The 22678-nt window shown below is 50.5% G+C and overlaps 1 protein-coding gene, 1 long non-coding RNA gene and 1 other non-coding gene across 3 annotated transcripts in view; 1 reads left to right on the forward strand and 2 right to left on the reverse strand.

The window, feature by feature from the left end:
• LOC127055901 (zinc finger protein 558-like) overlaps positions 1-22678 on the reverse strand; it is a 508571-nt gene that overhangs the window by 277777 nt on the left and 208116 nt on the right. The gene's annotated exons all lie outside the window — the stretch shown is intronic.
• LOC127055929 (uncharacterized) overlaps positions 1-22678 on the forward strand; it is a 308434-nt gene that overhangs the window by 97206 nt on the left and 188550 nt on the right. Inside the window, exon 2 of the long non-coding RNA XR_007775670.1 lies at positions 2686-2809. This is a non-coding gene — a long non-coding RNA (uncharacterized LOC127055929). The remainder of the gene's footprint in view (positions 1-2685; positions 2810-22678) is intronic.
• TRNAV-CAC (transfer RNA valine (anticodon CAC)) lies at positions 12230-12302 on the reverse strand. Its single transcript has one exon. It is a non-coding gene; the product is annotated as a tRNA-Val (tRNA).

Below are 22678 nucleotides of genomic sequence, written 5' to 3' on the forward strand. Positions count from 1 at the left end.
GGGCTGACATAGGGGAGACTTTTGCAGGGTGGCCTAATTTGGCCGGGGTCCCAGTCATGGGCCCCACTGTCCCCTTGGTGATGCAAGGTTTGGGGAGACTGAGCCCCCCCGACCTCCATTACGAGCCGCCCAGGCTACCGCTGCTCAGTGTGGGGCCAGTCTCCCTGTGTTTTCTGCTGCTTGTGCTGGGGAGCCTGGCCGGCACTAGGGGTGGGGCCCCCAGCAGCCACCCAAGGCTCCAGGGGGTCAAAGGGCACCATGTGGCAGTGCAAAGGTGCTCACTGCTCTCCCCTGCCCCAATGCTCCTCCATGGGCCCATAGAGGGTTGTGGGGAGTGAGGAGCAACACTATGTGCTCCATGCGTCCTGGTCACTTTCCCCACCTGGGCTGTGCTGTGAGGGGAGCATCAGAAGCTGCTGCTCTCTGCCCTCCCCTTATGCAGCCCAGCTGAGGAAAGTGACCTGGATGCAGGGAGCTCGGATGACGTCACTTCTCATCTCCCCACCCCCACAGCCCCTAGGGGTACCCGGAGGAGCAGCATCCCAGGGAGGAGCAATGCTAGCTGCTCCATGCACACAGATCACTGTCCGCACGTGGGTGCAGGAGGGGGCGCAGGGGTTGGGGACAAAAGAGCGGGGGAAGGGGTTGGGGTGAAGGGGGTGCAGGAGAGGGGCAGTGGCTGGTGGCACAGGAGGGGGTGCAGGGGTTAGGGGTGAAGGGAATTCAGGAGGGGGCAGTGGCTGGTGGCACAGGAAGGGGTGCAGGGGTTAGGGGTGAAGGGGGTGCAGGAGAGGGTCAGTGGCTGGTGGCACAGGAGGGAGTGCAGGGGTTAGGGGTGAAAAGAGTTCAGGAGGGGGCAGTGGCTGGTGGCACAGGAAGGGGTGCAGGGGTTAGGGGTGAAGGAGGTGCAGGAGAGGGGCAGTGGCTGGTGGCACAGGAGGGGGTGTAGGATTAGAGTGAAGAGGGTGCAGGAGAGGGGCAGTGGCTGGTGGCACAGAAGGGAGTGCAGGGGTTAGGGGTGAAGGGAGTTCAGGAGGGGGCAGTGGCTGGTGGCACAGGAAGGGGTGCAGGGGTTAGGGGTCAAGGGGGTTCAGGAGAGGGCAGTGGTTGGTGGCACAAGAGGGGAGTATGGGAGTTAAGGGCAAAGGGGACACAGTGTAGGGGTTAGGGCACAGGAGGGGGCAGGAGTTGGGGTGAAGGAGGCACAAGGGTTGGGAGTGCCGGAGCTAGGGGGTAAAGGGAGAGGGGGATCGTCTAGGGGTGATGGGGAAGTGCCAAAGTCTAAGTTTTACCCAGGGCACCATTTCCCCTAACGCTGATCCTTGGTAACATTTCTTGCTGGGACGGGGAGGGGAGAGAGATGAGGCGTTTTCTCTCTGTTTCTTTCCTCTCCATTTTTTGCTCCTTCCTTCAATTCCAGAATCCTCCCTTGTGTTTCAGACTGTGCAGTGACGCCCTCCCAACCCCAGGCCTCTGGAGCCTTTGGAGCAGAAAGATCCCAGGAGCTGAGGGTGAATCCAGGAGTGAGTAGCTGGCAGGAAGGAGTCCTAGCAGTTCTTCTGGGAGCACAGGTGAGGAATGACTCCCCCTTCCCTAGATTCTCCCCATGGGAACAGGGAGGGTTGTGTGATAAATTCCTGTAACTCTTCTGCCCCTCTGAGTTGGCAGAAACAAGGGCTGGGTTCAGTATCTAGGGGTTCTGCTTCAATAAAACAATACAAAACTGGCTCGAGCCCCCACCCAGTGACCTGGGACAATTACACATCACCCACCTGGGTGCCTCTAGGAGGCAATACTTCCCCTCTTGCAAGCAGGGAGTCTGAGCCGCTCCACTCCACCAGCCATTCCATGAACCACTCCAGTGGTCCCTGCAAACTGCTCTGCTGGGGCAGCAAAGAGCCACCAAATGTTCTGAGGGCTGGAGAAAAATGCCTTCTAGTGAGTAGTGAAAGAGCTCAACCTGTTTAGCTTATGAAAAGAAGATTGAAAGATGACTTCACTGAAGTGTTGAAGTGCCTTCATGGAGAGAAAAGACTGGGTATTAAAGGGCTCTTTAATCGAGCAGAGAAAGGCATAACAAGACCCAATGGCCGAAAAGTGAAAAGAGAAATTCATATTATAAATAGGGCGCAAAAATTCAGCAGTGAGGATGATTCACCACAGGAACAAGCTACCAAGGAAAGTGGTGGATTCGCCATCTCCTGATGTCATTTAATGAAGACTAGATGCCTTTCTGGAATGTTTTTGCCCCCAAAGTAGCTCTTGTGTCATACAGGAGGCCTGTGATATGCAGGGGGTCAGATTAGATGCTCTAATGGTCTCTTCCGGCCATAAAGTTGACTAATTTCTGAAAAACAGAGTGTAGCATTGGGAGCAGCGTCTGATGTTTTCCTGTCTAGCCGGCTTGCTGCCTAGAACGAACACTCCTTGAGTGGGGTGATCCACAGGGAGTAGCTCAAACCTCCAAAGGTCCAGGCCAGGGGCAGGACATTGGCACAGCAAGGGAGGGATGTGACAGTGACATCACAAAGGCCTTTTGCAGGACCTCAGACTATTGGTCCAAGGTGGTGGGGAGGTGGTGACCTCACAGAGAGATGCTGACATCAGCCAGGCAGGACAGGGGTGAGGGGCCAGGGAAACCTCAGAGACCCTTGGGGCTTTGCTTCAGCAAGTCTTCTTCTCCAGGTCTCTCTTTGAGGACTGAGAGAGTATTTGGGTTCACGGACGTGAGCGCCAGGAGGAACCTCTTTTGAGTTTTCTCCTTCCCTTTTAGTGATTTTACTAGAAAACAGCCGTCCCTGTTTAGAAGGTAAGAGCCTCCTCGAAGGAAGGGGTATCATGGGGTTGTCACAGTTCAGATGCCAATGCCCCACCGCCCCCACTATAAGGAAGCTCCTGCCACCTGCTCTGTGTTTGCAGGGCGGGAAAGAGCAGCATCCATGGCAGAGATTTGCTCCTGGCTGCCGGAGCAGAGCAGCAGACTTAGCTGTCAGAACTTCCTGGAGCTATGAAAGGGGAGGGTCCCATGGCTCTGTAGCAGAATGCAGGGCAGGCGAGTTCACGGCAGGCATTATGGGATACTGGAGGAGGCCAGTTATGGTTATATAATGAACGGCAGCATCTACACTGGCACTCTGTCCCTTTAAGTTTGCTGCAAAAAGCTCTAGGCCTCTCATCGAAGTGGTTTTATTTTGTCACCAAAACAGGGCAGTTTTGTCACCAGATGTGGCATTGCAGTGTGTACACCAGCCACGAGCTGCCGACCGAAGGTGGTCAGACACTGTGTTTTAACCAGATGCAAGCACCATGGCTTAGCTGGCTAAAGCACTTGCCTTGTAAGCAGGAGATCCTGGGTTCAGGTCCCTAGGGGAGTGGCTTTTGGGGTACATGGTATTGGCTACTGTCAGAAGACAAGATTTAGAGCTAGATGGGCCTTCGGCTTAGCCCCGTGTGGTTTTTCTTATGGTTTAAATTATGCTCAGAGCCACTGATAATAGAGTTATTGAAAATTTGGAAGATAAGAGCTGATAGGACAGTGGTCCAGTCCCCTCGCAGCTGACCCCCTCCCTCTGAGACAGGGGCAGGTCTGAGCTCTCGCACCAAATGCTCATTGTGGCTGCCAGAATCTGTGGGCAGCTCATTTAATTTGCATTGAGGGTTGAGTCCTGCTTTGTGCCCAGTGTCTGAGAATGAAAATCCTAAACCGCCGTTTGAAACAGCAAAAGCAGCAGGACGTGTTATTGTCCCTGCCCCAAAGCAGACAGACCAATGGAGAAATGCCACTGAGTCCACGGCAATACTCCACTGCCATTTTACCTTTTTTGCTTGCTAAACTCCCTCCCAACCTTGTGGGGTCCCAGACCCCGGTATTGAGCCTGAGCTGAGATGTCTACACTGCAAATTTACCACCCCACGGCCCAAGCCCCAGGAGCCGGAGCTGGCATGGGGCAGCCCTGGATGTTTCATTGCAGTGTGGACATAGCCTAGCATTATGTCTACACTGCCATTAGCACACCCAAGTCACTATTCTCAAACCCTGGGTCAGCTGATTCAGGCTTGTGGGGCATGTGCGACAGGGTAATAAAATTACAGTGTGGACACTTGGGCTTGAGCCCAGCCTCTGAGACTCCACAAGGGGTGAGGGTCTCCGAGCCTGGGCTCCAGTCTGAGCCCAAATGTCTACACTGCAGTTTTTAGCCTCACAACCTGAGCCCCAGGAGCCCAAATCAGATCATCCAGGCCAGCCGGGCCACAGGGATTTTATCTCAGTATAGCTGCACTCTCAGGGTACGTCTACATTGCAATGCAAGCCCAGGGTTAGCAGAAGTCATGTCAGCAGCCCCAACACATAAACCTAAACTATGAGGAAAAGACCCACCCACAAATAAGCTGGGCAGTGTCCTTCTCCCTAAGGTTCGTAAGTCCAGCAACCAAAAGTCATTTAACATGAGCCATCTCCTCTCTGCACCCCACTCACAGCTGTTGTCCTTAGTCAGTGCAAGCCCAGAGGTGCCTCTGTAGAGTTCATCTGCCATCCTGGGTGGAAAAGGGGGAAAATAAGAAGGCACCGTACTCACTATGTTGTCTAGGGACTCACTCACCCCTCCACAGCCACCCTGTCCTAAAGTTGGTCTAACACATAAATTTTTGCATGAGGACTCAGGCCCCAGCCCACTTGGCTTTGGAACCAATGTCCCCTGCCTAGCAAGTGCTATTGAATTGTGGGTGAGTCCCTCCATCTGGGTTTGCCAAGCATAGTTCTGCTGCCCTCGATTCACACAACAAGGACAACAACCCTTTATTTCTCCTGTCCCAATAACAAGGAGACTGGGAATCCAACACCAGCCAAAAGTGATCATTTTGGCAAGCAACCCAACATATTCCCAACATACTGTAAAATCCACATGAAGACTCATACACGAAACCTTGCAAGAAAATCTTCCTGAGGGGGTCTGAAGCACCTGCTGCTGGGGGGAAGGAAGGAGCTGTGGGTTGAGATTGAGGGGCACTGGGAATAGGAGGGGGTTGTGGGTTGAGACAGAGGAGAAGGGTGAAGAGGAGCAGGCTCTGGTTGGGAGTGAGGAGCAGTGAGCATAGGAGGGACTGAGGGTTGGGACTGAGGGGCACTGGGCAAAGAGGGGACATGGGTTTAGGCTGAAGAGTATCCTCATTTGGGGATCCAGCAGAACAGGGGAAGGCAGCAGGTGATTCTAATTCCATAGGGATATTTTGTGTGTGTGCGTGCAGGGGAGGAACATGCTATATGCCCAGAGGCCTTTATTCCTCCAGCCTGCAAGGACAGAGGGGCTGTCAGGAAGTTGCCCCTTCAATCCCCCACACACAAAGGCCCTTCTTAGAAAAGGCAAAATCCTGAAGAGAAAAAACATCAAAGAAGACTCCAGAAAGACAGATTTTTAAGATATAATGAGTAGTTTATTACCTGACCAGGGACTTGAACCCTCAGATTAAAAGTCTGATACTTTACCAACTGAGCTAGTCAGACTCACAAACAAATACAGCAAGTTGGTGCAGAGGAGAAACTAGTCAAGGAAACGAAAGCAGGAAACAAAAGGGGAAACCTGCTGCTCTCTCTGGCCTGGTCAACACTACGAGTTTATGTCACATTAACCCTGCATCCGTCCACACAAAGAAGCCCTTTATATTGATATAAAGGGCTCTTAATACTGGTATCTGTACTCCTCCTTGGTGACGAGTAGTGCTGAAATCAGTATTGCCATGTCAGATTAGGGTTAGTGTGGCTGCAATTTGACAGTATTGGTCTCTGGGCGCTATCCCACAGTGCACCATTGTGACTGCTCAGGACAGCAATCTAAACTCGGATGCACTGGCTAGGTAGACAAGAAAAGCCCCGTGAACTTTTGAATTTCATTTCCTGTTTGCCCAGCGTGGAGCGCTGATCAGCACAGGTGACTATGCAGTCCCAGAATCAAAAAAGAGCTCCAGCATGGACTGTTCGGGAGATACTGAAGCTGATCTCTGTATGGGGAGATGAATCTGTTTTATCAGAACTCCGTTCCAAAAGACGAAATACCAAAACATTTGAAAAAATCTCCAAGGCTATGATGGACAGAGGCCACAATAGGGACTCAACGCAGTGCTGAAACTTAAGGAACTGAGACAAGCGTACCAGAAAGTCAAAGAATGAAATGGACGCTCATGGAGGGAGGGGCGACTGAGGATTGTAGCTATCCCACAGTTCCCGCACTCTCCAAAAACCATTTGAATTCTTGGCTGAGCTCCCAAAGCCTGAAGGGTCAAAAACATTGTCGCGGGTTGTTCAGAGTATATGTCGTTCCCCCGCCTCCTGCCGCCATGAAAGCAAAGGGAAAAAAAATCCTCTCTCACCTTTTTTCAGTGTCACTGTATGTCTACTGGATGCTGCTGGCAGATGTGGTGCTGGAGCACTACACAGCAGCATCCCCTTCCCTTCCCTTGCGGACGGCAGACGGTACAGTAGGACAGGTATCCATCATCGTCGTCCCGTGATTGCTCCTGACTGGCCTCGGTGAGGTCGGCCGGGGGTGCCTGGACAAAGATGGGAATGACTCCCAGGTTCATTCATAGCAGCTGGAGGCTGCGCTCCCCTCCCCCCTTTGATCCTTGCTTGCAGAAGCAATAAAGTCAGTGTTGTTTCAAATTCCTGCATTCTTTATTACTTCATCACACAAATGGGAGAATAACTGCCATGGTAGCCCAGGAGGGGTAGGGGAGGAGGGAAGCAATGGGTAGGGTTGTTGCAGGGGCACCCACTAGAATGGCATGCAGCGCATCATTTCTGCAGGATCTCTAGGGCTCTGACCCAGAGCGCCCGTTTGCCCCTCTGGTTCTTTAGTAGGCTTGCCTGATAATCTAGGCAGAACTGACTCTCCATTAGACAAAACTTAAAAAAGAGAATGACCTGGGGAGTCATTCCTATTTTTGTCCATAAGCCCGTGGCCGACCCCATCGAGGCCAGCCAGGAGCACCCATGACAGCAGCAGATGGTGCAGTATAACTGGTAACTGTCATTGTCAACTTGCAAAGCAGCAGACGGTACAGTAGGGCTGGTAACCATCTTTGCTAACTTGCAAAAAGCAAGGGGATGCTGCTGTGTAGCACTGCAGTACCACGTCTGTCAGCACTATAAAGAAGACATACGGTGACAGTGAAAAAAGGCTGAACGGGCTCCATGGTTGCTGTGCTATGGCGTCTGCCCGGGCAATCCAGGGAAAAGGGCGCAAAATGATTGTCTGCTGTTGTTTTCATGGAGGGAGGATTGAGTGACGACATTTACCCAGACTCACTCATGACATTATTTTTGCCCCATCAGGCATTGAGATCTCAACCCAGAATTCCAATGGGCAGGGGAGACTGCGGGAACTATGGGACAGTTACCCACAGTGCAACGCTCTGGAAATTGTATAAAGTAGAGAACACAGGCCCATACTAAGCACATTAATTCGGCGGTGTGCGTCCATGTACCAAGGCTAGCATCAATTTCCCTGGCCAGGCCCTTTGGAGGTTTGAGCTACTCCCTGTGGTCACCCCACTCAAGGACCGTTCGTTCTAGGCAGTAAGCTGGCTAGACAGTAAAACTTCAGATGCTGCTCCCAATGCTACACTCAGTTTTTCCGAAAACTAGTATCTGTAAAATTAGTCTACTTTCTGGCCAGAAGAGACCATTACAGCATCTAGTCTGACCCCTTGCATATCACAGGCCTCCTGCATGACACAATAGGTACTTCTGGGGGAAAGGCATCTAGTTTTCATTGAATGACTTCAGGGGATGGAGATTCCACCACTTTCCTTGGTAGCTTGTTCCTGTGGTGAATCATCCTCGCTGTTGACTATTTGGGGCTTAGTTGTAATATGAATTTGTCTCTTTTCACCTTCCAATCATTGGGTCTTGTTATGTCTTTCTCTGCTCCATTCAAGAGCCCTTTAATACCCAATCTTTTCTCTCCATTAAGGCACTTCAACACTTCAGTGAAGTCACCTTTCAATCTTCTTTTGATAAGCTAAACAGATGGAGCTCTTTCAATAGCTCACTAGAAGGCATTTTTCTCCAGCCCTCAGAACATTTTGAAGGCTTTTTGCTGCCCCAGCTCCAATTTCACAGTATCTTTTTCAAATGAGGACACCAAAACTGGAGACAGTATTCCAATATCAGTCTCACTGATGCCGTGTCACCTCCTGTGATGTTATTGACATAATCTGTAACTTTATAGATCACCATTGTGACCACTGTTCTATATTTGCAGCCAATATGATAGAAAGGTTGTTGTGAAAGAGGTCTATGGAGAGGTTCTGATTGGCTGATTATAATTATGCTATCTCTAGATGTGTATCATTTTTGTAGTTGACTTTATGAATATTGGCTCTATGCTGTCTGTATTCAAACTTGTGCTATGCTTCCGAGGAACACCCCAGCCAGACAAGTTGGTGTCAGTTCTGCCTAGCCTGCTTGATGGCCCATTAAGGACCATCAGCTCTACAATCAACCCATTGAGAGAAGGTAGATATGCCTTGTGGCTCAGCAAGGTATGCAGGGACCTGCCTATGGACAAAACTCAAAGGTTTTTCTATGCCACGTGCTGGATAGAGTGTCCTTGGGACAAAGAAAACAAAGACCACGTGGCAAGAGACTGTAAAAGGCTGATGCCTCGTCTCCATCTTGTCTTCAGTCCTGCTTCATACCTCTGAAGGGACTTTGCTACAAACTGAAGCTCTGTACAAGGGACTGAATGACCCATCCCAGCTGTGGATGGACTCCAGAGACTTGATTTGAACCTGCAGTTTATTCCATCACTGCTACAAGCCTGAACCAAGAACTTTGCCATTACTGTATGTGAAGGGTTAAAATTCATGTGCATATTATATAACAACCTGGTCTATGGATTGTGCCAGCTCTTTTCCAGACCCAAAGTCCAGAGTATAATCAAGGGACCAGAAGCCTAGCAAATAGTGACCAGCTAAAAGAAAGCTGGGTAAACAGAAAGCCTTGTTTGCTAAGATAAGCTTGGTCAGCAAATTGCCAGGTGTTGGAGCTAAGAACTAAAGAATTGTATCTTATTCAGAGTTGCAGATTGAACAAAGAATCCCTGTTCCTATTGTGTAAGTCTCTTCTGTAGGGAGACGTTCTTCCCAGAGATCCAACCTTGAGTTTATGAAAAGTTGGCAGATGTCAATATAAGATATGGCATCCTTCCACCTCCCTTCCCAGGGACCAATGTCTTGCCTTAAGACACACAGAAAACAATCTTTATTGCCATATATTTTCACTGTTTCTTTGCTTTAAACCCTAGGAATGTACATGGAGGACAATCAAAGGAGTTGTTCCTTTCCTATGGACCTCAAATCAGAATTCAGCATAGATATTTTATACTAATAACATTTTATCAAAGTATTCATGAAATGTTAACTTGCTAACTTGAGACCATGGGTGGAGACATTATGTAACCTGTTAACATTTGGCTACTGTGCTTATCATGTCTTGCTGCAAAACCTATCCTAGAGTTTGGAACTCCCTACCCCGTCTCTTTCCCCCACCCATGGAAAATCTATATATTCTATTGTAATCAATTAACAGTGTCTCTGAGCCTAATAAGCAAGGTGACACTCTGCCAGTTCTGTGTGTAATAAACTCCTATTCTTGCCCTCTACATGGTGGAGATTTATGTCCTTCACAGAAACCTGCTGAACAAAGAGGAGATTCAGCATCCAGCTTGGCTGAATGTGTCTTCTCTCCCCACAGCTTGGTGATCTTCTGAGGAAATGGAGAAGACTGCCTTTGCCTAGCTGCACATTGCTTGCAAAAGAAACAAGTCTTTTGGTGGCAAGGGTTGAAAGGAGCCATTAGACAAATGTGGAGACAGGAAAAATGTCCCCCAACTCAACTGGCATCTGTGGATGCTGAAGTCACAACACAAAGTGCTAAACAGTATATGAGCACAGGCTGGTGTCAGAAGAGTCTCTACCAAAGCCTTTTCCACCAGCAGGGGCCTCTCTGTGCGCAGAACTCCTGGTAGTGTGATGGCTGCAGGCAGTGGAGAACTCTATTTTGGCATCTCTTTGTCAGTGAACATCTACAGAGGCTGTTTAAAGGTCTTTAGATAGTGATCTTTGGGAAGAGCTGGCTGAAGTGTCTTCCTAGTAACCAGAAGATCCTGGCTTGGCCTGCCAGTTCTTCCGTGCAAGTCTTGAGGGAAATGAGGAATGTCTGTAGTTTGGAATTTGCAGGTGTTGTCCTGGACCATCAAAGGGAACAGTTGCAAGTATTTTCTCAAAGCAGGCACCATGGTTTGGGTGGCTAAAGCACGTGTCTAGTAAACAGGAGATCCTGGGTTCAACTCCCAGTAGTACCTTGTTCTACGGGTTTTGTCTCCTCTGCTCACATTTTCCTGTGTCTTTCTAGGAAACAGAAGAGACCTCCCTTGGTATCCAAGTCATTGCTTGCTAAGGAAAAGGCTTCTTTGGAGAGAAACATTGGAAAGAATCAAATCACAAGCCTGGAGTTGATGAAAAGGCTGCTGTGACTGGCATTGGCATGGTGGTTGCTTTGACTGCAATTGCTGCAACACAAAAGCCTGCACCACACGTCCTTGTGATTCGCTGGGGATGTCCACACACAGATGTCATGTCATCTTCCTTTTGATTGTCACTGATGAAAAATGGAGCAGCTGGGAGAAAAGTCCCAGAGGCACTTGCCAGGTAAAGTAGAGGTTAGAGATGCAGCACCCAGTGGTGCGTGGCCAAATCTGTCCACTCCTGCCACTTTTTGGTCAATCTTTTGAGGGATGCAACTGAACAGTGGGACCCCTGAGCCCTTTGTCCCACCACCTGGGCTCCCTCTCACACATGTGATGCTGAGACAAGCTGTGAATCTCTGGCAGATATTGCACTTACACAGACATCCGTAGGTAGGGACACAGCCAACTGAATTACATGAATGCTTCTGCAGCCACTCATAACACTAATGATAGAAAGTCGCCCCCCCTACAGCTCTGCAGCCTTGCACCCCTGGATCATACCATCTTGCCTTAATCAGAAGCCTGATCAGTGTGAGTTTATTACACAGGGTCCACCCCTCCCTCACTGTGAATAGTACATGAACCAGCCTTGTAATGGAGCTGAGATTTCCCAAGAACTTCAAGCAAAATACACCAGTTTAAGTAGAGCATAAAACAGATTTATTAACTACAGAAAGATGGAGTTTTAAGGATTATAAGTGGTAGGAATAAAAGATCAAAGTAAATTACCATGGAAATTAAAGATAAATTCACAATCTAAACTTCCCTGGATCCCATTTGCTCACAGCCAGCGACCTGCCCCCACTCCCAAGTCATCCATGGCGCCCCCAGGTCGGCCAGAATGGAGCAGCAGTTTTCACTGCACTATGTCCACTTATGGCTTACAGGCAACTCCCAGACTCACCACAGTCCACCATCTCGGCCAGAAAGGAGCCCACTCAGTCTCACCATTGCTGCTTTTCCTTCCCCCCAGAACCCCGCTGCTCCTGGGCTGCAAGTAGCCATCCCTGGGATGCCAACAGGCAGCCACAGGGGTCTGTCTCCCAGCAGCCAACCGCACCTCCATGGGTTCAGCCCTCAGAAGGGCAGGTGGGGGTTTCCTGGATCCCAGTTGCTCACAGCCAGCCCAGCCTCCACCTCTAAAACCATCAGTCATGCCCCCAGGTTGGCCATAAAGGAGCCGCCATTCTCCACTTGGACTCAGCTTTGCTTGTTTTCCTTTCACCCAGAACCTCCCTTCTTCTCCTGGGCTGCAAGTAGCCACTCCTGGGAAGCCAAGAGGCAGGCACAGGATTCTACCTCCCAGCAGCCAACCACACCTCCCCAGGCTTTGCAGAATGAAGGGTGGTGCTCTACTAACCCCACTTAGCCGCACAGCTTCTTCCCTGCCTTCCTCAGCTCAACTTTCCTCTATTGCCCCATTCCTGCCTCACTTCCTCCTTTGGCCAGTCACGCAAAGGAGCCCAGCAGGAAGTGAGAGCCTCTATAGGCCAACCTCCAAGAGCAGAGGTGGCCAAGCCACAAGCCTCCAAATGGTGACTGGCCTAACTATTCTAGGTTCTCCAGCCTGACACCAAGGTGCTTTCTCCACTTCTGTCAGCATCCTCTGTCATGCAGGGGTTGGAGTTATCCCAGGGACAGGCCAATAGGAGGAGTGCCCTTTCTGAATAACAAGGGAATCTGGGAAAAGGAAGCCAGCATGTTTCTGCCTGGTTTTGAACCAGGGACCTTTTGCGGGTGAGGCAAACGTGATAACCACTACACTACAGAAAATTCACTTACTGGGTTGTTGCTCACTCTGACACAGACTGATGGACAAATCTAGAGAATGTGGTGGTAGCCCCTCGATAGGTCAGCTGGCAGGGCAGAGGACTGGAGCCAGCACTCAGAAGTCGTCCTTACCTCGCCCGTGTGACTCCAGCTTGAGGGAGAGCTTCTTTTTCTTCTCCTTGCTGACAAAGAGCAAGAGAGGAATGAAAGGTCAGGTGGGCCAACTCGGTGCAGAAGCCCATGCTGTCTTTTCCTGCTGCATAGCCTGAAATGAGGGACTCGTGGCAGTTAAAGGAACTGCTGCACTCTCAGAAAACATCCCGCCCGTGCATGAAGGAGGATAGAAGAGCCTGTTAGTCTAGCACGCTCCCAACTGAACTGTTTCAGCAGCTGCTAGGTTTCTTTTTGGCCTGTTACTTTTCTGTCTGGGATGTTGTTGTCAGCTGTGGCACAGAAAAATGACGTCATTGCGAGCTGCCCATGAAGATAAGATTAACTTTTGCCTTCCTTGCTCGGCTTTACTTGCTTCCTCACCCTATTCCTGCCTTAGTTCCTGTGTTACCTGAAGGCAACGGGGGCCCAGCAGTACGAAGAGAAAGTTAGACAGCTAGACCCTGGTGGCAAAAGTTCTACCACCGCTTGCCACCCCACTCTCTTCTCCCAGCTTCACATATTGACCGCCAGGGACTTGGTGCCCAGCAGCGCAACGGAAGGCAGTGGACAGAGCCACCCTCGCCTTGAATCTCTGGCTCATTAAACCGTATCTTCAGTCGCTGATGGCCAATGAGAGACCAACAGCGCTTGCTATTTTAGCACTTGAAAATGCCATTGGTCAGTCACTGGATCTCTTTAATGCTGTTACATAACAAATGAAAATAGAATCTCAGTGTGACATTCTGTACCTTTGGGGGAGTGTGCTGTAACCCCCATATTCCTCATTTTCATATAATCGTGATCTTATATACAGAGCATGCCTTGTAAGGTATCAGGGGAAAGGATATGATCTGCTGAAAGTCATTTCTCTACCCATAGATGTTTACCATTCATGCATATGAAGTTATGAGAATTGTGCAGTGTGGTTATCACTATGCTGTAAGGTGGGGGAGTCAGCCAAATATTAGCTCCCCACTGACAACAGCAAGGAAAGTAACCAACACCCGGACAGGGTGTCAAACAACCCATCAACAGCCATTGTTCAGCAAGGGAGCTACAGTGCAATCACTTACCTGCAAGAGGACACCCCAGGGGAATTGCTCAGACTTGCTTGGAGAGACGCAGTGATGCTCACCTGACTCTGAAGGGGGAGCAAAGCCAAGAGGGAAGAAAGGACATGATAAAAGCAGAGACATTTGCCATGCTTTGTCTCTCTCGTCCACATACATCTACAGACACCCCCACACCAAGCAACTGAAGCGCTGACGAAAGGGGAGAGCCTGGCTGAAAAGCCACCAGCCGGCCTGTGGTGAGAAGCATCTAAGTTTGTAAGGGCATTGAAAGGGTTAAGATCAGCTTAGAGTGCATTTTGCTTTTATTTCACCAAAACAACGAGGAGTCCGGTGACACCTTAAGAACTAACAGATTTATTTGGACACAAGCATTCGTGGGTAAAAAGCCCTCTTCTTTAGATGCATGGAGTGAAAATTGCAGATAGAGGCATAAATATATATTGGAACATGATGTAAAGGGAGTTACCGTACAAGGGGAGAACCAGTGTTGAAGGCTAATTCAGTCAGGGTGGATGTGGCTCTCTCCAAGTAATTGACAGGGAGGTGTCAATACCAAGAGAGGGAAAATTGCTTTTGTAGTGAGCCAGTCACCCCCAGTCCCTCTTCAAGCTCAAATTAATGGTGCTAAGTTTGCAGATCAGTTGTAACTCTGCAATTTCTCTTTGAAGTCTGTTTTTGAAGTTTTTTGAATGGCTTCTTTTAAATGGCTACTTTGAATGGCTACGTTTAATTGTGTTATTGAATATGAACATGTAAGCATGTTACGGAAGTCCCATGTGGTCTAGTGGTTAGGATTCTTGGCTTTCACCCAGACAGCCTGGGTTCAATTCCCCACACAGTAACAATGCAGAGCTTCTCCTTGGAGGGGAGACAGGAAACAAAAAGAATGGGAAGGGATCCTGCCAGCAGCAGAGCTGGATAGAGTTGGGAGCAGTACTGGATTTGACATGGTGCCATAGTGCTAGGCCCAAGCTCTGAAGGGATGTGTAAGAGTAACTTCCTCCCCTCTGCAGACAGAAAGGGAGCCTCAGAGCAGCCTGGATTTAGTAGGGGAGCTGAGACCCCATAGGGCCCTGGGAGCTGTAGTTCCTTGACCAGTTCCCTGCCTTGGAGCAGAGAAGGAACATTTCCCAGCGTTCCCTTGGCTGCTATCAACAGGAAAGGGAGTGGGGAAGCTGTGAGACTCCATGCGCTGTGGCTGAGGGGCTGGCTGCTAGAAGGGGGTGCCACCTGTGAATAGGGAAGAAGTGTGACAAAGGAGTAGAAGGCTTGGGCCCAGGTAGCACCCTCAGAAGACTTCCCCAGACAGGCTGAGGGATGCTGGTGTGACCTCGCATGGCAGCCCCAAGATGGAACTGGGTGGACTAACTGGACAGGGCCCCTCTCTATCTGAAGCTGGGCAAGGGAGGTACGTGGATCCCACCAGAAGGTAAAATGGTAATTAAGGAAGGGGAGGCTCTACTGGACCTAGACAGCTTCAGATACAGGACAGGAGGATTTCCACTTCTGAGCCATGAAAATAGAAATTGACTTTTCCTTTCCAGATGTATCTAATATTCATAAAGGGAATCTAGCCCCTGCCTTCCAGCTCTGAACACCTCAAAATCAGGAGTGCTCAAGCTCAATTTGGGCAGCTGTTACTTCATTTCTCCCAAATCAAATATGCTGATCCACTGTCATTTACTGTAGAAAAAGTAGGAGAAAATTGAGCAACAAACGTTGGGGTCTTCACAGTGCTAACGAGGGCTGGAATTGCTATTTTCAACAGCCATTACACTTTTTTTTTAGTTTTGTTTGTTTAAAAGGAAGACAGTGATATTGCACTGGCAAATTCCCCATAGAAACAAAGAATGGAACAAAAGAATAATAAAGGCACCTCAACTTTCCTCATTTATGTAGGACAGTCTTATTAGATGGATCCAGACATCTTCCAATCACAGAAGCTGATAATTGTTCCACTTTACTGCAGTTCTGTAACCATGCAGGAACCTAGAGGAGGAAAGTGCCTAACTCCAGAGTCTGCAGCTGCCTAGGGCCAGTGTTGAGGATTTAGAGTCCCTAGTGCTGCCCTTGCAAGGTTCAAGCATGCTCAGCCTTGGCATTGCCTCCGCTCCTGCGGCTAGTAGCTGCAGCTGTGTAAGGCCTGCCTCTGGCAGTTGCCCCATGGCTGTAGCTAGAGAAACTACAAGTGGCTCTATGACTCCTGGGGCCATTAAGCTAGAGCACCTAAAGACACTGGAGTTAACCTCAAGGAACAGAGGTCACCAGTAGGAAAGGAATGTCGGGGGAGCAGGGAAGGCGGGAGCAAGTCATGCTTGCAGAGGGAGCTTCCAGCTGGTTGGGAGCATGTCCAAAGTAGAAAGGAAACAAGTATGGGGAGAGGTGGTGGTGACCAGGTAGCAGACTAGCATGTAGATGGGAGCAGAGGGAGAGACGCTGGTGTCTTCAGATTCCCAAGGGCTAAGTCCTCACTGTGGGGAAATGGTGTTTGCAGGTGGCTTGCTCACATGGCAGGATGGGGGCTGAGGGAGGGATCTGTCAGAACTGATCAGGTGTCTGCTGGCTTTAGGACTTTGAGCTGAGACTAGGACCACATGCAGTGACTGGTGACATGGGGGGGTACTGGAGACATGGCTAGAGAAGGTCTGAATGAGGAAAGAGATAAATCTGTGGGGAGTTTCCTTGGTCACTATGAAAGTTCTGCTCACTGTGGACACTGGAAAACCCACATGGGTGTACAGCTCAATAAGAAAACCCACGGGCTGAGGGAGCTGTGTATGGCAATGCATATAGTCATAGAGAAGTGTGTGATCAAAATGAAAAATGTCTCTGAGGTTCAGTACCGGGTATACGAAGGCACCAATGGCACTGCCCCACCAGGCCCACACTCGGAGCCCACAGTGACTACACTGGGGCCCAAAAATATGTTTGGTGCCAGGGTCAACAAAAGGTTAATCCAGCCCTGACTGCCTGAGCACTATTTCAGCCTCACATTTTTGGGTGGAACTCCCACAGTGAGAGCTGCAGAGCAATCCCCCGCAACACACACGCACACACTCGTCCTGGTGTTGGGAGGGGAACAGGAGAAAGGGCAAAAGAAGAGATGAAGAGAAAGGAGGGAGGGACAGGTGGATGGAGGAAAAGGTGAAACACAAAGGACAAACCCTAATGTCCCCATGATTCTAAAGGACAAAATCCCAGGTGCGGAATAAAATTCTGCCTCCTTAAGCTCATGTTTTCCATGCCTAGAATTCAACTCTCACCAGATGGATCAGACTGAACAGGGTTCACACCTCCAGGAGGCTCTTACCTTCTAAACAGGGACGGCTGTTTTCTAGTAAAATCACTACAAGGGAAGGAGAAAACTGGAAAGAGGTTTCTCCTGGCGCTCACGTCCGTGAACCCGAATACTCTCTCAGTCCTCAGACAGAGACCTGGAGATGGAGACTTGCTGAAGCAAAGCCACAGGGGTCTCTGAGGTTTCTCTAGCCCTTGGCCCCTGACTGATGTCAGGATCTCTCTGTGAGGTCACCACCTGCTCACCAATAGTCTTTGACCAATAGTGTGAGGTCCTGCAAAAGGCCTTTGTGATGTCACTGCCACACCCCGCCCTTGCTGCGCCAATGTCCTGCCCCTGGCCAGGCACTTTGGAGCTTTGAGCTACTCCCTGTGGATCACCTCACTCAAGGAGCTTTTCTATAGAGCATCCTCAGATGGCTAAGCACACGAGTGCCATGGCAATGAACTGACACACATGGCACCAAGATGAGATCATTAGTAGACTAACCTATAGGAGAAGGACACCCCAACATTAGTAGGGGAGAAATCCCTACTGAACATGCATTACACCTAGCAGCCCCTGCGTGGGGTCGGGCGGGGGCTGCGGAGGGGGGAAACCTGGGAACGGGATGGATGGAAAATGTCTGTGCAGCCGGGACATGGCCGGGGGGCGAGGGGAGAAGAGCAGGTGACCCCTGAGAAGCGAGAAGAAAAAGGGAGGGCTGACATCCCCTCGGAATTACCACTGCCCCCTCCGTGGACACCCCCCTCCTCTCCTGTCCTGCCCCCTTTCTCCCTAGAGAGCAACAAGCAACATCCAGGCTGACACCCCCTTCCCTCAAACCCCTGAGAAGTTCCCTGTTCCCCTCCCCCCATTTTCTCTCCCCTTTGCCAATGGCCAGTTCAGATCTCAGGTTTGGGGTGTTTTCCCCCCATTTTCACCTGCAGTGATTTGTCCTTGTGTAGGTGGGAAATGGTTCCCCCGAGTGATTTCTGAACTGGGCAGAGGCTGGGGGGGGCCTGAGACAGGGACACCTCTGGGCTGGGCTGGGGGGGCCACTCTCTGCTGGCAACAGGGCGTGGGAAGGGCCAGGAAGGGGAGGGGGGAGCAAGTGTCCCCCATAGAGAGGGTCCAGCCCCAGGCTGCTACCAGTAGCACATTCCTATCCTGGCCGGGGGGGGGCTTTCTCCAGCTGGGACCTGCCCCCTAGGCAGCCCCAGGCTCTGACCGCACCAGCCCCGCCTGGAGCCCCCAGTGAGTGAGAGACCCCGGAGGGGGAGGGGGAGGGAGCACTGGGCCCTGACAGGAAAGTGACTCTCTCCCCTCAGATCTTGGTGTTTTCCTCTCATGTTATCAAATATGCAGTTTGTGACACAATTTTTTTGCAAATCTCAAAGATTCAAATAAAATAATCTAAACATTTGCCCCACTTCTCTCTAGTTGTCTATTTCTAATTGAATATGCCCTGAGATTTTCCTTTCTCTAATTATAAAATAATAAGAAAATCTCAGATTTACACCTTTTCTCAGATTCTTGAACACAAAATGTTTGCAAATGTTGCCCATTTCCTCTTTATTCATTTATCAAGTATTCATGTGAAACACTCAGATTTTACCTCCTATCAACAACTGATATAAAATCCCTCTGATTTTTCACTTTCCTCTCTAGAATTTGCAAAATGGATCCAAAATCTCTGATTTCCACCCTTTGTCTTTCATTTCTGAACACTGATCTGAAAGCTCAGGTTTTCCCTCTGTGTCATTATCAAATGTCAATTAACAATTCTCTCAAGTTTTGTGCTGTTCCTTATGTTTCTAAATCCCAAAAACTTCTTCCTTCGGGGGAACCTGTTGCCCTGAGTCGCTCTCCATTCTGGATGTTGCAGGGGATTAAATTTCCCAGTGATTGTCTTTCCCCTCTCCTTTGAGGATCATTTGTTCCCTCTTTTAGCTCTGTTAGATATTTGCCAAAGAAAGAGACCAGCCTGATATTTAATACACATCGAAGCCAGAGGCCTCCCCCAGTTTGGGGATCAGTGGTTCGCAGGTGGTAGTGGGAGAGTTGGCTGGCCCCTTTTCTTTTCTCCAGCTGGCACAGGATGAGGGGGTCACTCTGAGTGCAGCATGTCTTGAGAAGTATCCCAAAGCACAAGACAAATGGTCTCTGTGAAGGGTTGCTTCCCACAGTGCTAAGATGTAGCCACCTCTGGCAGGATTCATGGTGGCTACTATTTGCTAGTGACAGGCCACGGAAATTCCTTACCTATTTTGCCCCTCCATGCCAGGCCTGCACAACATACGGCCCACGGGCAACGTGTGGCCCGTGAAGTCTCACTGTGCGTCCCGCAGCCGGGAATCAAAGGGCTCTGGGCTGCCCGTAGCCGCGGGGAATCCAAACCCCTTTAAAGTTCAGCCGCGGCCGATATTAAAAAGGTTCTGAGCTGCCCGCAGCCGCAGGGAGCCCAGAGCTCTTTAAATCTCAGCCGCGGCCAAGATTTATAGGGCTCTGGGCAGGAGGGCGGGGAGCTCAGAGCTCTTTAAATCCCAGCCACCAGGGCCGGCTTTAGGCCAATTTAACCAATTCCCTTGAATCGGCCTCGCTCCTAAGAGGACCCCGCACCCAAACCCCAGTACCAGCAAAAGCCAGTGCGCTGTACCAGGGTGGCCCAGTTTCCCCAGGGGGCAATTTAAAAGGCCTGGGGCTCCCAGCAGGGGCTGGAACCCCAGGCCCTTTAAATTGCCACTAGAGCCCTGCTGCTGGAGCCCTGGGGTATGGCTGCGGGGCTCTGGGGGCTATTTAAAAAGTCCAGAACTCCCATTGCTTCTACCTCCCCGGCCCTTTAAATACCCACTGGAGCCCCGCCGCTTCCCTAGGGTTCCCGCGGCTATTTACAGAGCTGGGGCAGTGGAAGCAGAGGCGCCCCGGGCCCTTGAAAAAGCCCCCAAGCCCCAGGCTGCTGCAGCTACCCTAGTGGGAGAGGGGGGAGGAGGAGGAGGAGGAGGAGGAGGAGGAGAAGGAGGCACTCACCATAGAGGATGGGCTGTACCCCCTGTACCTGCACCCCATGCCCTGCCTGCAGCCAGCCCATCCCCAGCCAGCCCCACACCCCCTGCCTTGCCTTCAGCCCTGCACCAACCCCTGTCTCCAGCCAGCCCTGCACCCCCTTCCCTGTCTCCAGCCAGCCCCTGCCACACTGCCTGCCCTGCCTGCACCAGCCCTGCACCCGCTGCCCTGTCTCCAGCCAACCCCTGCCATACTGCCTGCCCTGCCCGCACCAGCCCTGCACCCGCTGCCCTGTCTCCAGCCAAACCCGTACCCTCGTCTTGCCTTCAGCCCTGCACCAACCCGTCTCCAGCCAACCCCTGCCGCACTCCGCTGCCTGAAGCCAGCCAGTCCCGCACTCCTTTGTCTCCAGCCCTGCCAACCCATGCCGCACCCTCCCTGTGGCCCTGCCTGAAGCCAGCCAGCCCACCCCACACATCTTGTCTCCAACCTGCCCCACACCCCTTGCCCAGCCTGCAGCCAGACCCTACCTCTCGCATCCTCCCCCTCCCCCACCTCCAGCCAGCCCCATGTTCACTGGTGCCCTGCAGTTCCGAGGGAAGTAACCCTGCACACCTGCTTCAATGAGATGGGCAGGGAGCAGCTGGGACCCACACATGTGCACCCTAGAACACCCTAAGGGAGTGGCAGAGCTCATTTCTAGTTCAGACCCATCTTTTTAAAAAAGAACTTTTAGGTAGGGTTAACATACATCTGTACTTTCCTGGACATGTCAGGCTTTTTGGTTCTTAAATCGCCATGTGGGAGGAAAATACGGACGTATGGTAACCCTACTGGTACAAAAAATACATACTGTGGCAAACTTTTTATAGGGAACCGGTTGTTAAGAACTGAAAGGCTTTTTTTTCCCCAATCATCCCTGCGGGGCCCGGCCAAAAGTGTTCAAATTGGGCCCCGAACTTCCTAAAGCCGGCCTGCCAGCCACGGCCGGGAATCAAAGGGCTCTGGGCTGCTCGCAGAGATTCCCGGCCGCAGCTGAGGTTTAAAGGTCTCAGGGCTCCCCACCGCCACGGGCAGCCCAGAGCCCTTTGAATCCCGGCAGCAGCTGAGATTTAAAGGGCTCAGGGATCCCTGTGGCTTCAGGCAGCACAGAGCCCTTTGAATCCTGGTGGCAGCTCCAGGGGATGGAGTGAGGCTGGGATTTCAAGGGCTCAGGCTCCCCTCAGCAGCAGGAGCTCTGGGACTTTTAAATCCCTGCCCCAGCCCTGAAAAGCTCCGGGTTCCCCCAGTCGGCAGAGCCCCAGGCCCTTTAATTTGACCCTGAGGGCTCCCAGCCACCTCTTTGGCTGGGAGTCCCTGGTTGATTTAACATCAAGTAACACCTCCCCACCACCAACCTTCCTTTTTGACCCACAGCTGTTTTGGTGGGGCGGCGCTGGGGAAGGAGGGTTTGTTTCTGCAGGGCTGGGCGAGGTGTTTCCGCCAGGCTGGGAGGTCCTGAGTGGGGGGAGTTTCCGCAGGGCCGGGGAGTTTCGGTCCTCAGCTGTTGTCTTTGGAGCATTGTGGCCCTCGCTGTTTTACTCAAAGTACTGTACAGGAACTTTTCAGGGGGATTAAGGCAAAATGCCACATTTATTAGTAATACAGGTATCAATTAATACTCTGTGATATGCACATGAGATATATATCACAGTTATGCATTCACGCACACACAGAGACATAAACACACTCCGTCTTGCTGTTGTTACCAACTAGTTGCTCCCCTTAACTGCACTGGCCAGGTGAGTTAGATGGGGGAGGGGTGGAGCCGGGCTTCTACCGATCCAAATCAATGGTCCGATGGTGACAAGACGAGATCCGGGGTCCTTCTGCAAGACACCTCGCATTTATAGCAGCTTCCCTCTTATGAAAATCTAAACCAGATTCAAAATCTGGGTCTGTGTCCGTTGGTCTTTGTGCTGCTTTTCTCTGGGTGTTGTCCCAATGCTGCTCAAAGAGGGTGTTTTCTAAAGAAGGTGCTTGCTTCTAATCCCTGAGGCCATCAATATGTCTGCTCTTCTTTATTGGGCCCACTTGACAAGTTGTATTGTCCTTTGCTCTGGCTCCCATTCCCTCTTCAACTGTTGTAGCTGTCTGGAGGTGGGTGTCTTCCAAGCCTCACTCATTCACACCTCATTCAGTCAATAGAACAATTGATTACAGAGTGGGGGGAAGATCTTATTCTACTTCTAGCAAAAAGGCACATGTTTTCTTTTACTTTAACTATACTGTCCTTAGGGGCTATAACATTTGATACAAAGTTTTCTACCAATTTTCTATATAGGGATCTAATACAAAGTTGTATGAAAATAGAGACGCACAATGCCAAGTCATATGAATTACAAAATAACATCATGCCGGATGCAATGTCATAAAGATAAAGATACTTAATACAAAATAACACAATGCAACGTTATAAAGATTTATAGAGATAGTTAATACAGAGATTTCTCTACATCACCACTTTACGAGTTGTGCAGGCCTGCTGACGGCATTCGCGGGGCTTCTTGCTCGTGTGGATTCTCTGATGCTGAATAAGGTGAGAGCTGCGATTGAAGGTTTTCCCGCACTCACTGCATTCATAGGACTCCTCCTGTGTGTGGATTCTCTGATGCCAATAAGGTGTGAGCTGCGACTGAAAGTTTTCCCGCACTCACTGCATTCATAGGATCTCTTCCCTGTGTGGATTCTCTGATGTTGAGAAAGGCCTGATCTGTAAGTGAAGTTTTTCCCACACTCAGCACATGTATTTTTTTTGCTTTTCCCTGCAGATTTCCTGCTGTATTCTGGTTTCCTTAAGGCCCTTCTGAGTTCCCTGACAGGAAATACAT

This window comes from Gopherus flavomarginatus, chromosome 7 (genome assembly GCF_025201925.1).
Source record: "Gopherus flavomarginatus isolate rGopFla2 chromosome 7, rGopFla2.mat.asm, whole genome shotgun sequence".
In the NCBI taxonomy this organism is placed as follows: domain Eukaryota; kingdom Metazoa; phylum Chordata; order Testudines; family Testudinidae; genus Gopherus; species Gopherus flavomarginatus.